The 17,525-nt window shown below is 45.7% G+C and overlaps 1 pseudogene; it reads right to left on the minus strand.

Moving 5' to 3' along the window:
* Positions 1 to 4,717: 4,717 nt before the first annotated feature.
* LOC140911007 (U2 spliceosomal RNA) lies at positions 4,718 to 4,921 on the minus strand (annotated as a pseudogene).
* Between the last annotated feature and the right edge of the window lie 12,604 nt (positions 4,922 to 17,525).

Genomic DNA, 17,525 nt, shown 5'->3' on the forward strand with positions numbered 1-17,525 from the left:
TGTTAAAATAAAAAGAAAACGGTACAGAGTTTAAGCATAGAAGTGTCTGGTTATCAGGGAATAACGTACAGATTATCAAAGGGTGTGAAGTTCGGTTTAGGATCGGGTGGCATAAGGAATACATAATCTGCAATATCCCCAATTGGGGGTAAAAGGTTAACAGGTCAAAGTACAGACTTTGAGATATGAGGGTATGTTGTTCATATAATGGCCATGTTCAGGTGTGGAGTATAATGAGTGGATACCATGATGAGGATGGATTTACCCTCATTTGGTGCAATATAATGTTCAGTGAAATTATGGTTCCAGTTCATATGGTCCAATGGAAAAAGTCTCTCGGTCCCTTTCTTGTAGTTGATGCACGATGTCGTTCCGGCTCACACCTCCTGGTACTGTCGGTGGCTGGTGATGTGTTTGATGTAGATGTCCCTGGACCATCGGATGGTGTCTGAGACCATGAGGCACTGCATGAGCAGTGCGTAGCATCGACCGATCCCACAGGTCCGCAGCACACGCTCATTGCAGAGGTCCCAAGCGCCCAGGACTCCAACGATCAGGGCATCCATCTGCACCTCGTAGCCCTTTGCTCTCAGGGCCTCATCGGTGACAACCACGTCAGGGCGCAGCTGGCTGTCAGTACCAGGGATGGTGCAGTTCACGGCAACCTCCCCCAGGCACGGTGCGATGGCTTTCACCAGGCGGTTCTGGATGGCATTGTGGCGCAGCTGCCAGGCTCTGGCGTGGGGCTTGCAGCCGCACAGAATGTGGGGCAGGGTCTCGTTGGAGTAGCCGCACTTCCTGCAACTCTTGTTTAAGTTCCCATGGTGGATGGCTCTGTTGAGCGGGACGCAGTTGAGCCGGGCATGGTGGATGAACCTCCAGTCGGCGAAACGGGTGAAGCAGCCCCCAGCAAGGAAGTGGTTGCTTGCGTCCCACTTGCTGGTCAGTTCGAAGGCTTTACCCAGTCCGGTTTATGCTTCAGGGTTTCCATGTACCAGTGGATGGCTGCCTTCAGGGTCCTCTCCAGCATGCCCCTGGTGCTCGGGTGACGATGGTGTTGTCGTTGGACCTGATCTGCAGCACCCGGACTCCCAGCTCCTGGCGCTCCTCTCACCACTTCCAGCGGCAGCCGATGCACTTCCACAGGCAACACGTGGTGTTGCGAGCACGGGACAACAGTTAAGCGATGTCGCGCCCATCCCGTCTGAATTCGCTATCCAGGGAACCGCTCAGGAAGGTGGCTATGTCTTGGTTGGAGGGGGCTCTGCTGATCCACTTCTTTGTCGTGTCATGGAGGGCATTCGCCGCGATGTTCCGTACCATGACATCGGGACACATCAGCAGGCGGAAGGCGTGGGTGATCACCACAATGTCACACAGGTCACCCATGTGGTGGACGTTGGCACCGCCATGCCATAATTTAGACCAGCTCGTTGCTGGCTCTCTGGGGAAGAAACAGCCACTTCTTCACCAGCTGCCGGACGATCTTGTCTGCCTTGTTGAGGGGTACCTTTGCCACAGCAGATCTCCTTAGGACGAATGAGATGCAGGGGATCAGGAAGGTGTTCAGGCCATTTATCTTCTGCCATGGTGCTAGCAGGGAGGCGTCGATCTTGGCGGCATCCTACAAGATCTCCTGGATGGTGTCCTTGGGTGTCTGCCGGACATGGAAACCCGTCGGCATGCCGCGGTGCTGGTATGCTTGCCTCTCTGCCAGGGGGATGACGGGCTTGCCCTGGATCTGGAACCCCATCATCTGCACCGAGTCCCTTTGGCTGCCATCGACGTGGAAAGTTGCGCACTTCTTTGCATGGAAGCGGAACCCCATCCAGTCGGCAGCTCAACTGGTGGCGTCTAGCATACCTTGGAGGCTCTCTGGGTCATCCGTGGTCAGTACCAGGTCGTCCGCGTAAGCCAGAATGCTCACCCTCTCACCATGGAGGTTGAAGCCATCTGTGCCATTGGAGATCGCAAGATGTGGTGGTGGGGCATGGACCCAAAGGAATTAGCCAGGTCGAGCCACGCTACTGCGCACTGCCTCCGAGCCCTTCTGGCCATTTCAATGATGGTTTGGAGGACAAAGTTGTGTTCACAGCAGCCCTTGCAGGACATGAAGCCTTTCTGGATGGAGCTAATGGCTCCCCAGCTCACCGACCGCGCCGTGATCCGCGACACCAGACAACTGGCATATAGCTTGTACATCATGGAGCAGAGGGAGATGGGTCTCCAATTGCTGGGGTCATCCCACTCACCCTTCTTGTACACCAGCACTGTCATGGCCTTCTTCCAGGAGCTGGGAGTCTGGCAGAATCACTTGCACTGGTTGAAGAGCGTGGCGAGGACCAGGCAGCTGGGATCTTGCTTTTTCAAGAGGCTGTAGGGATGCTGTCTTTCCCAGGAGCTGTGTTTTTTGTTTTTGAGAGTCTGGCCATCACTTCCTTGGGTGTATAGTCAGTCTCCAGGACACCGGCTTCGTCAACACGGGGCAGGGGGTCGAGGCACTCTGTGCGCTGCACGTCGTCCTGGGCTATGCGGTCAAATACATCCTTGAAGTAGCTGTAGAGACGCTCAGATGGGATCATGCAGTAGGATGAGGGCCCATCTAGGATCTCCCTCATGGCCTTGGAGCGGTTTGCCCGGTACAGCTTTTGAATCCTTGAAGCCGCTGCTGGATCGTAGCGGCAACTGGCATCTCTACTTCTGGCTCCCCTGGTGGTGGTGGTGTGGTTCGGAGCAGGTGTTCTGTGGGCAGGCGAGGCGTTCTCCTGGTTCGAACTCCTCCTGGGAGTGATTTCCACAGACAGTTCTCAGGTTAGCCTGTCTATGAGGCGGTCGAAGTCGTCAAAGGAAGCTGCCGCTTGTAGCTCCTCAGTCCAGGCGGTCTGCCACAGAGTGGCAGCCCTCAACCATTGGCTGCTGGTCCTCAGAGTCCTCAACCTCATCTGTTGCAGGCTTTGAGCCTGTTGCGTGGTTGGCCTGCTGTCTATCTAGTGGGTCAGGATTCCCTTCGGTTGGGTGCTGGGGCGGGATCTCTGGCGGGATGCTGGCGTTGCTAGTGGTCGGAGAGACACGGTCTGGCTCGGGGGTTGCTGGGACACCGCTGGTCCTTCTATGAGTGGCTGCTGCCTGGGCGGTTGCCGCTGGACTGTGAGATCTCCCGTAAGCAGTGTCCCACAGAATGGACTTGGGGGCCGTGCTGGTCCGTCTGGCGATGAAGGCCTGGTGCTTTGGTGTGGCTGCGGGGCTGGTTCCTCCAGTGACATCTGGAGCTTGTAGGGCGATCTGGGGCGGGTGCTGGCTCCTCTGGTGACTGGAGGTCGCAGGGTGGTCTGGGGTGTGGCACTGGCTCCTCCGATGGTTGGAGCTGGCAGGGCGGTCTGAGGTTTGGCACTGGCTCCTCTGGCTGCTGGAGCTCGTAGGGTGGTCTGAGACATGGCTCTGGCTCCTTCAGCAGTTGGAGTTTGCAGGGCAGTCCGAGGGGCGGCGCTGGCTCTTCCAGTGATAGGATCTCGAGCAGCTATGCGCGGTGGGGCACTGATCCTTCTGGGGACGGGGACGTGCTGGACAGGTGGCAAGGTAGCACTGAGTTGTCTCTGCATGGAGATCTGCTTGGCGACATGGGAGGGTGAGACGGGCCTCCTGCTGGCGAGGACCTGGGTAATGTTCCCTGAGGCAGCAGGTACCTTCTCGATTGCAGCATCCTGTTCCACTGGCCTGGCGACAGGGGCAGGCTTCTTGACGACAGCTTGCAAGGTAGGTTTTCTTTGTTGAGGCTCAGGAGCAGCGGGCCGGCATGCAGCAGGAGGGCTGGGAGCCGGGGCAGGAGACTGTGTTGTTCCCTTGAGGCGTTTCCTGCAGGCGACTTGGTGCTTCTTGCGTTGCTTCTGTGTCTCGAAGGGCAGACTGCAGAGGGCACAGCTGAAGGCGACCCGCTTGTTGTGGCATTTCTTCAGGTGCCTGGTGACGCCACCGAGGAGGTGGAAGCTTTGGGGTGGAGAGCAGATGGGGCAGATGAGCACATCCGCAGGGAGGGGGTACTGCAGGTAGATGCTGTCCTCATTACCTTGCAGCGGGGGGGTTCCAGCAGCATTGGTGGTATCGCTGGCTGGTTCTTCCTGGTGTGGGTGGGTGGGGTCGAGAGGTCCGGCTGGGTGGGCATCTGGCAAGGTCCTGGGGTCCCTCTGGATGGTTCCTGAGGCTGGGCAGGCATCCGGCAAGGTGCTGGTGACCCTCTGGATGGTCTCTGGAGAGATGCTGGTCCCGTCTGTGGGGATTCCTACCTTGATGGTGTGTAGAGCAGCGAGAGCACCACCAGTGTCAGGGACCTGGGCAGCTGCAGGGGTGGGAGGTGGTCACCTCAGAGCATCTTGCAGCTGGAGAGCAGGGGAGCTCTCCATTGGCGGCTGGTGCTGCTCGAGAGCCGGGGGGCTCTCTGTTGGCAGCTCCTGGAAAGTGCGGGGGCTATCCCTCAGCAGCTGGTGCTGCTGCGGTGTCGGGGGCAGGATGTTCCTTCTGGTTGTGATGTCCCGACAGGCCAGCCTCAGGATGCAGGATCTTTCTGGAGCAGCATCTCAGAGAGGGTCCTTCGAGGAGGCACCGTTCTTCCCCTTCGTGCTGCTGGTCTGCAATGTCCTGGAGGCACCTAGGATCTTCTTCATAGTCATTGTCCAAGAGACCTTCCGTGGAGCAGCAGCCATAGCGGTACACGATGCAGCTGGGGATGTCTCAGGAGCAGAGAGAGGATTTTCTTCCAAAGAAGATGCAGCGGAATACATCTTCAAAGCAGCATCGATTTTTTTCAAAAATGGCAGCAGGAGAATCCATCTTCAGAGCAGGTGTTGTAAGTGTTCATCAAAAGAGATTAAACTGATAAGAACAGACACTACACTTTGATTTTAGTTCCAAGGAGCCGAGAAGCGATGGTTGAAGTCAGAAATGTTCCTGAAGAGAGTGAAGAATGAAATTATGAAAAGATATGACCTGAATAGCATGGCAGGAAGAGAGCTCAGTAAAAGAAATGACAACTTTTTAAAGCCTACAAATGGGTTTTTAAGAGTAGTAGGTGCCATACCTTTTGTAAAATTTTAAGTTTAAAATTAAGTAGCTGGATATAATAGGACTTGTTATAAGATTAACCCAAGGGCATCTTTTTTTCATTTCACTCAGTGGTTAGTCTCATCTTGGCCCCTGCCTTTCATATGTCACAATTAATGATTGCCTGAAGACAGGCTGGTTGTCAGCTAAACCACATACATTATATTTGGCATTAGAGATAAAACCCAGGTTCTTCTTCTCTAAATATATATGCCTAGTCCACTACTTCTGCTAAAGGGGAATCTTCCTCAGCTACCAGTAGTTCAAGGCTTAGACTGAGGAGCACAGCAAACTAATTTTATTTTTGCAGGGAAGGATGTGGCTAGGGAAGGGGTGGACATTCAGTTATAAAAATCAGCATTTCTATTCAATCGTCATTGTACTGACTTCCTGGACATGGCTGGTGCAGCACCTCACAAATGGGATAAATCAGAGAGAGGCTACAGAGAAATACCTTCAAATATTAATATTTAAAAAGCAGAAGTCTGATTCTGCTGCCATTTTTAGTTCTTTCTCCCTCCCCTTCTTTCCTCTGTTTCTATCATTTCCCTCCCTTTTTGTTTTCCTATTTATTTTTTTTCTTCTCTTCACTAAGCCTCTGCCCATCTTTCCTGGGAAAAACTTTCCTCCAAACTGGAGCAGCTTCTGATTTATGCTTTTATTTGTTTGTTTTCTCTTCCCCATCTCTCCTTGCATTCGTTACACTCCCCTTTGCTTTACCTGCTCATTCCTTCAGTTAATATAATCTCTCTGCCTTCCTCCCATACTCCCTCCAGTTCTATCCAGATTGCCACTGTTTGCCACCGGTCTTTAGGAACTCAACACACTGCTCAGATCTGAATGTCTCCAAGGCTCCCTGCCCTAGCTAATAACCACAGGGTGACTCCAATCATCAAGCACCACTTGAATTTGGAAACACCATTAACTGTAAAACTATATGATTCTCCCCCCTCATTCAATCAACCCTCACGCCATCAACATGCAACAGCTGCCTTTAAAATATTTCCAATCTTCCCTAGTACAGGGAATGTCTAGGGGATACTGCATATACTTTGGCCTGATTTACCAGAACACCATTTTGGGTTAGGGCTGTGATTTTTTTTTTAAATCATATGGTTAGAATCATAGAACCATGGGGTTAGAAGGGACTGCCAGGGTCGTCTAGTCTAACCCCCTGCTAGGGTGCAGGATATTTTGTGTCTAAACCATCCAAGACAGATGGCTATCCAGCCTCTTTTTGGAAACCTCCAACAAAGGAGCTTCCATGACTTCTTTAGGCAGCCTGGTCCATTATCCTACTATGCTTACAGTTAGGAAGCTTTTCCTGAGATTTAATGTAAATACCACTACAGCTGCTGGTGTGGACACAGTTATATAAGACACCTTTACATATAGAGCACCTTTTCAATATGGGAAGGGGACTAGGCTGTACTAATACAGGACATTTTTATATTGATATAACTATGTCCACATTAGGGGTGTTGTACCATTTTAATTACACCAGTTAAAGCGGTACAACTATCGTGGCCAGAAAAGACCTTAAATCATTTAGATATTTATATAGCTTCTATGGGTGACCTCTGTAACTGAATTTATTCCTCAGAATGATGCATAGTATTTTCATATATCTTTGTAAAAGACATCAGGGCTATTTATTTGTCGTATAGATTATTGCTGGAAGTATTAATACATTTCTCCCGTAGGTTTCCAGTTGTTTTTGATGGCGGTAGTTAATGACATGGTAACAGTATCTGTTTACATATATTTTTCCAGTAAAAAAAAATATTCCATTATTTTTAAGGGACAGACGTAAGAGGGAATATATGACTTATGTTCTAGACACAGACTGTTTTTCTGCCATTTGTAGTTGATTCTAAACATAAATTGCTTTTAAATCCCATATTCTGATCACTTTCAGCACTGTCATTAAGACCTCCCAGCTCTACTTGTGTGTGTTTGGATATAAAATTTCTTTTTTATGTACTGTAGAAGAGTTCTAAATAACTTGTTCTAAAATCTGTCAATATGAAAACCAACATAGAATCCTAGAGTATTTTTCCTTGCTCTCTTCCAATAGGAGCTCTGTGGAAATCCAGGAACTATTTTATCCTCTGCTATCCTTTAGGTAGCAGTAAGATTTCCTATCTGATTAGGTCGCAGAATCAACTGTTATCATGTGACTGAGTGCTGTTTGGATTCGCTCACTCATCTGTTCTGTTTGCTGACAAGGCAGAAGTACTTGAGCGGATCACTGTGGACTATGTGGCTCTAGGAAGAAGAATAAAGGAGTTGGAGGCGCAAGTGGTGTTCTCGTCCATCCTCCCCGCGGAAGGAAAAGGCCTAGGTAGGGAGCGTCGAATCGTGGAAGTCAACGAATGGCTACGCAGATGGTGTCGGAGAGAAGGCTTTGGTTTCTTTGACCATGGGATGGTGTTCCATGAAGGAGGAGTGCTGGGTAGAGACGGGCTCCATCTTACGAAGAGAGGGAAGAGCATCTTTGCCAGCAGGCTGGCTAACCTAGTGAGGAGGGCTTTAAACTAGGTTCACCGGGGGAAGGAGACCAAAGCCCTGAGGTAAGTGGGAAAGCGGGATACCGGGAGGAAGCACAGGCAGGAATGTCTGTGAGGGGAGGGCTCCTGCCTCATACTGGCAATGAGGGGCGATCAACAGGTTATCTCAAGTGCTTATATACAAATGCACAAAGCCTTGGAAACAAGCAGGGAGAACTGGAGGTCCTGGTGATGTCAAGGAACTATGACGTGATCGGAATAACAGAGACTTGGTGGGATAACTCATATGACTGGAGTACTGTCATGGATGGTTATAAACTGTTCAGGAAGGACAGGCAGGGCAGAAAAGGTGGGGGAGTAGCACTGTATGTAAGGGAGCAGTATGACTGCTCAGAGCTCCGGTACGAAACTGCAGAAAAACCTGAGTGTCTCTGGATTAAGTTTAGAAGTGTGTGCAACAAGAGTGATGTAGTGGTGGGAGTCTGCTATAGACCACCGGACCAGGGGGATGAGGTGGATGAGGCTTTCTTCCGGCAGCTCACGGAAGCTACTAGATCGCATGCCCTGATTCTCATGGGTGACTTTAATTTTCCTGATATCTGCTGGGAGAGCAATACAGCGGTGCATAGACAATCCAGGAAGTTTTTGGAAAGCGTAGGGGACAATTTCCTGGCGCAAGTGCTAGAGGAGCCAACTAGGGGGGGTGCTTTTCTTGACCTGCTGCTCACAAACCGGGTAGAATTAGTGGGGGAAGCAAAAGTGGATGGGAATCTGGGAGGCAGTGACCATGAGTTGGTTGAGTTCAGGATCCTGACGCAGGGAACAAAGGTAAGCAGCAGGATACGGACCCTGGACTTCAGGAAAGCAGACTTCGACTCCCTCAGGGAACGGATGGCCAGGATCCCCTGGGGGACTAACTTGAAGGGGAAAGGAGTCCAGGAGAGCTGGCTGTATTTCAAGGAATCCCTGTTGAGGTTACAGGGACAAACCATCCCGATGAGTCGAAAGAATAGTAAATATGGCAGGCGACCAACTTGGCTTAATGGTGAAATCCTAGCAGATCTTAAACATAAAAAAGAAGCTTACAAGAAGTGGAAGGTTGGACATATGACCAGGGAAGAGTATAAAAATATTGCTCGGGCATGTAGGAATGTTATCAGGAGGGCCAAATCGCACCTGGAGCTGCAGCTAGCCAGAGATGTCAAGAGTAACAAGAAGGGTTTCTTCAGGTATGTTGGCAACAAGAAGAAAGCCAAGGAATGTGTGGGCCCCTTACTGAATGAGGGAGGCAACCTAGTGACAGAGGATGTGGAAAAAGCTAATGTACTCAATGCTTTTTTTGCTTTTTCATCGGTTGCATCCGATGAAGTGAGCTGTAGCTCACGAAAGCTCATGCTCAAATAACTTGGTTAGTCTCTAAGGTGCCACAAGTACTCCTTTTCTTTTTGCGAATACAGACTAACATGGCTGTTACTCTGAAGCCCTAACAGAGTACAACTATACAAGCTACACGAGCAATATTGCTAATACAAGAGAGTCATTGACGGCTGCAGCCGTCAATGTTGTATCCACGGACACACAAGAAGGCTAAGGGAAGTTGAAATCTTTGTGCTCCCCAGAGCAGAGAATTCATTTAGTCATAGCAGTCCTTGAGCACTAGACACTCGAAGGGGGCAGAAAGGTGGCACAGCCATGGCCCCATGCCATGTATGCACCAGAACTGTTCAGCAATGTAATGGTGCATAGTACACCCCCTGAACAGATCTAGCAGTGGACATGTTCATCCCATAAAATGGGAGTCGCAGTAAGTACACTTGTACACTAAGATCGGGTATTATTCAAAGATGAAGGAGGAAATAACAACTAAAGAAAAAATACAGTCATCCAACCTCCATAAAATTTGTCTTTCAAACCTAATTACTGAAGTAATGAACCATCATTACTTCATAAAAGTTTCACTGATTATCTAATTATTAATAATTAGGGATGTGCCTGAGTATAACATTAATCAAAACTTAATACAAAGTATAAAGTTTAAAAAATATCAAATACTTTCACAATCTTTTTACAATTAAAGTTATATGTCCCATTCACTCTGCTTTCATTTCCATTTCCATTGTTTATTTCACTAGCACTGTACCAGTATTATTTGGCACTAAAATATCAAAGTAAGAATACATTGAAAGACAAATAGACTGTGGTCCAAATTCATCCTTCCTATGAATTCACTGGATGAATTTGGACCATTACATTTATAGGGCCACATTCACAGATTCATAGATTCCAGGTCAGCAGGGACCATTGTGATCTAGTCTGACTTCCAATATAGCACGGACCAAATCATTCCTAGAGCATATTTTTTAGAAAAGCATCCAATCATCAGTTAAAAATTGTCAGTGATGAAGAATCCACCACGATCCTTGGTAAATTGTTCCAGTGATTAATTACTCTCATCATTAAAAATTTACATCCTATTTCCAGTCTGAATTTGTCCACCTTTATCTTCCAGCCATTAGACTGTGTTATACCTTCCTCTGTTAGACTGAAGAGCCCATTGTTAAATATTTATTCCCCATGTAGGGACTTACAGACTGTGATCAAGTCACCCCTTAACCTTCTTTTCGTTAAGCAAAATAGATGGAGTTCAAGTCTAATCATTGTGTATTCTTTCTGCCAGATGGAGTCAGCAACAAGGGCCAGGTTCAATATCTAGGGGTTCCTCTTAATAATACAAAATAGAACTGGCTCAAGCCCCTTCCCAGTAATTTGGGAAAACTAAACACCACCCTGAGCACCTCTAAGAGGCAATACTTCCCCACTTGCAAGTGCTGAGTCTGTGTATAGCAAAAGAAAAGTTAATAAAAAGGAAAAGAGAACCCAGCATTAATTGGGGGAAAACACCACAGCCACAATTTGAAAACATTACACTCACCCCACATTATGTCAGGCAGTGTCCTTTGCCTCGGTTTCCTGCTTTGAGGTGTGAATGTCTAATGAACCACTGTTCCTTCAACACGCCACTCCCTGTCCCCCTCTGCTGCACCCCACTCACTGTTGGTTGTCCTTGGTCAGTGAGGACTCTGAGTTCGGAGAGGTGCATTCATGGGGGTTCACCTCTCTCCCCGGTGCTGCTGAAACTGACTCATTGCTGCTGCTATCTCTGCCACCTCTGTCGCTGTATTACGTCTGCTGCTTGCCACTCACTGGCACTTCAGTGATGTTACATGCAGAGCATCCACCACTTGGCCAAGCTCTAACTGTTTTCAGCTCTTAATGATTTCACTGGTTAGTAGGGACCTCTCAGCTGTTGCCTCTTTGTTGTCTTCTAATGCAACGCTATCCCCACACCTACTCTTCCGTGATGTCAGCGCTAGTAATCGCTGAGCAGAAACGAGGACTCTCAGTTGAGTCCAGTCAGCTCTGTCTATAAACACTGGAGAAGGGAGGATCAAATGGTGCCTAGAACTCTTTAGACAGCATCCATCCCATCAGGTAGCAACACCTGTCCCAACCCCCGCTCCTCTCAGTTTCACTAGGAATTGACATCCCTATAGACCCCTGCATGGCTGGTGCAATCAAGTCATGATTACTTGTGTTTAAGTTACCATTAAATTTTACTTCAGCGATCAGTTGCTCTTTATCTGTCAAGACAAGATGTAATATAGAATTCCCCTGTGTTGGCTGCAACACTTTCTGAGGTAGAAAATTGTCATCTATAATATTTAGAAATTCCAGAGATCTTTTAATACTGGCCGCTTGATGCTTGCAGCATATGCCATTCACATTGAAGTCCCCCATGATCACAAACTTATTCTTTCCCCCTACACTCTATATATAGGGTGTTCGGAGTCAGTCATCCTGTTCCCTAGTGTGATTTGGTGGTCTGTAGCAGACCGCAAGCAATACCCCATATTGTGTGCTGTCTGTTAGGACACTGATCCATAAGCATTGAAGATCATTTTCTTCCAAATTGTCAGTGACTCAGAAATAGGTAATGCCATTTTTGACAGTGACACTTCCCCGCTGCCTACTCGATCCTTCCTAAATAAATTTAACTATTGATTTTAACATTCCAGTCATGAGAATCAGCCCACCAGATTTCAGTAATACCAACTAGATCAAATTTATTCTCATAAATGAGCAATTCCAATTCCTCCTGTTTGTTACCCTGGCTGCTAGCATTAGTCTATTAACTAAAGAATTTCTTCTGTTCATGTCCTTTGGTTCCTTGATTAATTTTATTCTCAACATCTCAGTTTTGTGCTGAGTGCTCATACCTGTCCTCTTTCCCCTCTCCCCCTTTCACTTTTAGTTTAATGCCCTCCTGATTACTCTAGCAAGCCTGGCCCCAAATCTAAGTAGATGTAATTTACATCTTCTTCCAGCCCTCTTAATATGCAAGTTACACCTAGTTAGGTTCCTTTAGACTCAGATCCACTTACAAATGTATAACTTGCATCTCTTTATGCATCACCACTGCATTTGTTCTACAGAATATCATTCAGCCCAAAGTACATTATATATGGCTATACTAGGGTCACATCAGCTGCCATTTAAATGCCACCCATTCTGCTTTACTAACAAACAACAGCACGACCAGTTACTGTGCCATTAAGCAGCTAACCAGTCTCAGGCAGGAAATGAAGCAGAATAAAAAAGATTTAACTGCAAGGAAAATTTAGGTAGGCAGAATGTAATTACACAAACTAGGACACAGCCAGGCATTCACACTGCTTTTAAACACACCCTTTGAAAGGAAGCCATGGAATCCTTAAGAGGTTAACGTCTCTGGAACACTGGACTTTCACACAACAAAATTCCTTCTTTCACTATACTGCTCTGGCTCTGTACTGGCTTAGAGGACAGAGCACCAATTACTGAATCATTGACACCATTTCCTGTAGCCCTGGATTTTCTTTGGAAGTTTCCCATTCAAACACTGACTGGACCCAACATCACTTGTATGGTCTGTGATAGTTGTATGGTCTGCGATGTGTTGTTAGTAAGTATATGCAGAGTAGTTTGGATGAATAATTCTCAGAGTATGGGTTAAACAGTTTGCTTCAGCCACATTCTTTACTATGTATTAGTATTGTGACATGGTAGGCTCAATTGCATGATGCTGTTTCTAATCCCTGATTGGATGACAAACATTTTAATAGAACAACAATTCACTTTCTGATACAATTTTTGGAAGAATAATCATTTGTGCTAAAATTAAAATGTGTGGATTGAAATATTTTCACAACTGCCCAACAGTCTTCCATATATTCATGAATAATAATGGAGTGGTACCCCATTATCCACTCAGAACTCTTATTTTAAGATGATAGTATCAAATAATTTAATTATTCAGTCAGATCTGCATTTGAATATGTTTCAAAAAAACAATGTAATTACTTTGGGCCAGATTCTTCTGCCTTTACTAATACCAAGTAGTCTCTCTCATGCTGAATAGTGCTTAGTAGTGCCAATGGGGATTAGGCACATTTGAGGATCTGGTCCTTACTTCCCAAGTAATCCCATTGATTTCAGTAAGATATTACTCAGTGCAATTAAGGGTGGCAGAGGCTGGCCCTTTATTTTTAACTAACGGCTAACAATTAAGGGCCAGACTGTGCATTGAGGTACAAACCTGAACACAGTATAAATGGCACCACCCCCACAATAGCCCCGGGACACCCCTTTGAGGTCCACTTCCTTCCCTGTTTTTTGTCTAGCTCCATGGCATGTAATTTGTGGCTGACGTAGGCCAGCAGCAAATTAAAATATTCCCTGCAGCAACCCAGCTGCCCAGAGCAGTCTGAGGATCAGAGGCAAGATTCCACTCACTGCTAGCCCATCCCTCAGCACCTGTGCCCAGGAAGGCAAGAATGAGTGGAGAGGAATCAGAGGCCATACAATGCGCACTTATTTTTGTATGCCTAGACCAGCATCTGGTAGCCTGTGCAGGATTATAAAGGGAATCCTCACCTCTCCATACACATTGGCCAGGCATATAGTCCAAGTCAGGATCTATCTATAAAAGCCAAAATCAGTCAGGCAAAAGGAATTTAGTCTCTCTCTTGGAATAAAATTATATCTATGATATTCTATACAGTTTTGTAAATTATTTCCTGTTCATTTTCAGCATGATCACTCTACAGATTTGCTTTATCACTTAAATGAGTGTAAATAGCCATCTAGCACACTAATAGTAAAAGTTAAGATATAGAAGTACCATAGAACTAATGAACAGAAGCATCATGTCTCAGACACCTCTTTTCAGACTTTTTAGGTAACTACAATACTGCACAATTTATGCTGAAGGGTTAGAAGAATCTATTTAAAAAATTAACCACAGTTAAAAGGTTCACCAGACATTTATCAGAGGAACAGAATATGGCATTTTTGAAGAAATTTATTCTGGGCGACATAAGACATTTTATCAAATTAAAATTTAATGAACACAAAAGCTGCACTCATCTGTTATGTTCCCAGTAATTCCAGGCCAGGAATAGTATGTAACCCAAGATGAAATGGGAATTACTTGGTTTCTAGACTACAGCCTACAACATCCTTTTATCTATACTACATGCATCACCAGGGCATCCATAAGTTGTTTGCTTCTCTCCCCTTTTTCCTGCACACAGAAAGATGTTTTTCATCCCATAATTATTTATTTTGTTGTTGGAGAAATTGGCAAAGAGGAAGGCCTTGCTTTGACCAAAGGCAGTCTACTCCTCATAGAAGGAAGTTCCACAAACACATGCCGTCATCAAAAAGGCTCTTTCTCCCATTTCCACTAGATTCACTCGTTGGAGAGAGTTTTGATTTTTCCTGACCAGTACAAATGTCATGGTCACACCGGGGCCAGCTGATTCTTGATATTGCCCAGGCTTAACCCATTAAAACCGATGGGATCAATGGGCAATGAAGATCAAGACCTTGGAACTTGATAGGGAGTCATTGAAATTATCGGAACACCTACAACATATACTTACAACAACCTGTATTGTTCCAGTGGACTGCTCTGTATTACACCATCTGGCGATATTTCTTGACTGTAGTTTCATTCTCAGATTGGAATGCCTTATCGCCAAGTCTGTGTTAGTCAGGTTGGGACAGAGCCTTCCAGAGAGAATACATTGAAGAAGGCATTTTTTGTAGACATTGCTATTTAGTATCCAGTACCTGTGAGGAGTCTAAAAGGACAAGGCTATGTACTATTTTAGAGAGAGGGTGATTATATAGTGTTTGTTAGCTCTTCACATTTTCCTCTGTTCCCACCAGAATCACCACTATTATGGCTGGCTTTAGTTTCAGACAGTTGTTCTTCTGATGTGCTGATTCCATTCAGACACTAGCATAGCTGGGAAATGGTTCTATTTGTATTGGACGTGAAGAAGATGTGAAGTGTAGTACTGTCTCTGCACTGCTGGCACCCAAGACCATGATGTCTTACAAACTGCCCCCCAGCGGATTATCCTATATATTTACTGTGATGGAGAAGGAAATGGAGCCACAGTTGAGAGCTCTGAAACTGGAGCTGCAATCTGAACATAAGAATAGTCATACCAGGTCAGATCAATGGTGCATCTAGCCCAGTATCCTGTCCCCAATCAGTGACCAATACCAGATGCTTCAGAAGGAATGAACAGAACAGGCAATCAAGTGATCCATCCCCTGCCATCCACTCCCAGCTTCTGGTAGTCAGAGGCTAGGAACACTCAGAATAGGGTTGCATCACTGACCATCTTGGCTCATAGCCATTGATGGACCTATCTTCCATCAATTTACCTAATTCTTTTTTGAATCCAGTTATAGTGTTGCCCTTCACAACATCCCCTGGCAATGAGTTCCACAGGTTGCCTGTGTGTTGTGTGAAGAAGTACTTCCTTTTTTTAAACCTGCTGCCTATTAATTTCATTGTGTGATCCCTGGGTCTTGTGCTACGTGAAAGAGTAAATTACACTTGTCATAAATATAAAGGGAAGGGTAAACCCCTTTGAAATCCCTCCTGGCCAGGGGAAAGCTCCTCTCACCTGTAAAGGGTTAAGAAGCTAAAGGTAACCTCGCTGGCACCTGACCAAAATGACCAATGAGGAGACAAGATACTTTCAAAAGCTGGGAGGAGGGAGAGAAACAAAGGGTCTGTGTCTGTCTGTAGTCGTCTTGGCCGGGGATAGACCAGGAATGGAGTCTTAGAACTTTTAGTAAGTAATCTAGCTAGGTATGTGTTAGATTATGATTTCTTTAAATGGCTGAGAAAAGAATTGTGCTGAATAGAATAACTATTTCTGTCTTTGTATCTTTTTTGTAACTTAAGGTTTTGCCTAGAGGGGTTCTCTATGTTTTTGAATCTCATTACCCTGTAAGATATCTACCATCCTGATTTTACAGGGGGGATTTCTTCATTTCTATTTACTTCTATTTTTATTAAAAGTCTTCTTGTAAGAAACTGAATGCTTTTTCATTGTTCTCAGATCCAAGGGTTTGGGTCTGTGGTCACCTATGCAAATTGGTGAGGCTTTTTATCCAACATTTCCCAGGAAAGGGGGGGTGCAAGTGTTGGGAGGATTGTTCATTGTTCTTAAGATCCAAGGGTCTGGGTCTGTAGTCACCTAGGCAAATTGGTGAGGCTTTTTACCAAACCTTGTCCAGGAAGTGGGGTGCAAGGTTTTGGGAAGTATTTTGGGGGGAAGGACGCGTCCAAACAGCTCTTCCCCAGTAACCAGTATTAGTTTGGTGGTGGTAGCGGCCAGTCCAAGGACAACGGGTGGAATATTTTGTACCTTGGGGAAGTTTTGACCTAAACTGGTAAAGATAAGCTTAGGAGGTTTTTCATGCAGGTCCCCACATCTGTACCCTAGAGTTCAGAGTGGGGGAGGAACCTTGACAACACTTTCTTATTCATTTTTGTCCACACCATTCATGATTTTATAGACATCTAACATACCCCCCCCCCTTAGCTATCTCTCTTCCAAGCTGAAAAGTCCCAGTTTTTTAATCTCTCTTCATATGGAAGCTGTTCCATGCTCCTAATCATTTTTGTTGCCTTTCTCTGTATCTTTTCCAATTCTGATATATTTTTATTGAGATGAGGGGACTGGAACTGCATGCAATATTCAAGGTGTAGGAATACCATCAATTTATATAGTGGTATTATCATATTTTCTGTTTTATTATCCATCCCTTTCCTAACGGTTCATAACTTTGTTAGCTTTTTTGATTGCTGCTGCACACTGCGTAGATGTTTTCAGAGAACTATCCACAATGACTCCAAGGTCTCTTTCTTGATTGGTAATAGATAATTTTAGACCCCCATCATTTTATATGTATAGTTGAGATTATGTTTTCCAGGGTGCATTACTTTGCATTTATCAGCACTGAATTTCATCTGCCATTTTGTTGCCCAGTCACCCAGTTTTGTGAGATCCCTTTGTAACTCTTCACAGTCTGCTTTTTACAATAGAACCTCACAGTTACAAACACCTCAGGAATGAAAGGTGGTTCGTAACTATGAAATGTTCATAACTCTGAACAAAAAGTTATGGTTGTTCTTTCAAAGAACAAGTTTACAACTTAACATTGACTTATACAGTTTTGAAACTATACTACGCAGAAGAAAAATGCTGCTTTTAACCATCTTATTTTAATGAAACAAGCACAGAAACAGTTTCCTTACCTTGTCAAATCATTTTTATTAAACTTTCCTTTTATTTTTTAGTAGTTTATGTTTAACTGTATTTGCTTTTTGTCGTTGTCATCTCTGCGGCTGCCTGATTGCGTTCATACTGGATGGTATGTTTTCTTGCAAATGAGGTGTATGGTTGACTGGTTAGTTTGTAACTCTGGTTTTCATAACTCTGAAGTTCTACTCTAGGTTGTAACAGCATTGGTCCCACTACAGATCCCTGGGAGACCTCACTATTTACCTCT

This window comes from Lepidochelys kempii, chromosome 4 (genome assembly GCF_965140285.1).
Source record: "Lepidochelys kempii isolate rLepKem1 chromosome 4, rLepKem1.hap1, whole genome shotgun sequence".
Lineage (NCBI taxonomy): Eukaryota > Metazoa > Chordata > Testudines > Cheloniidae > Lepidochelys > Lepidochelys kempii.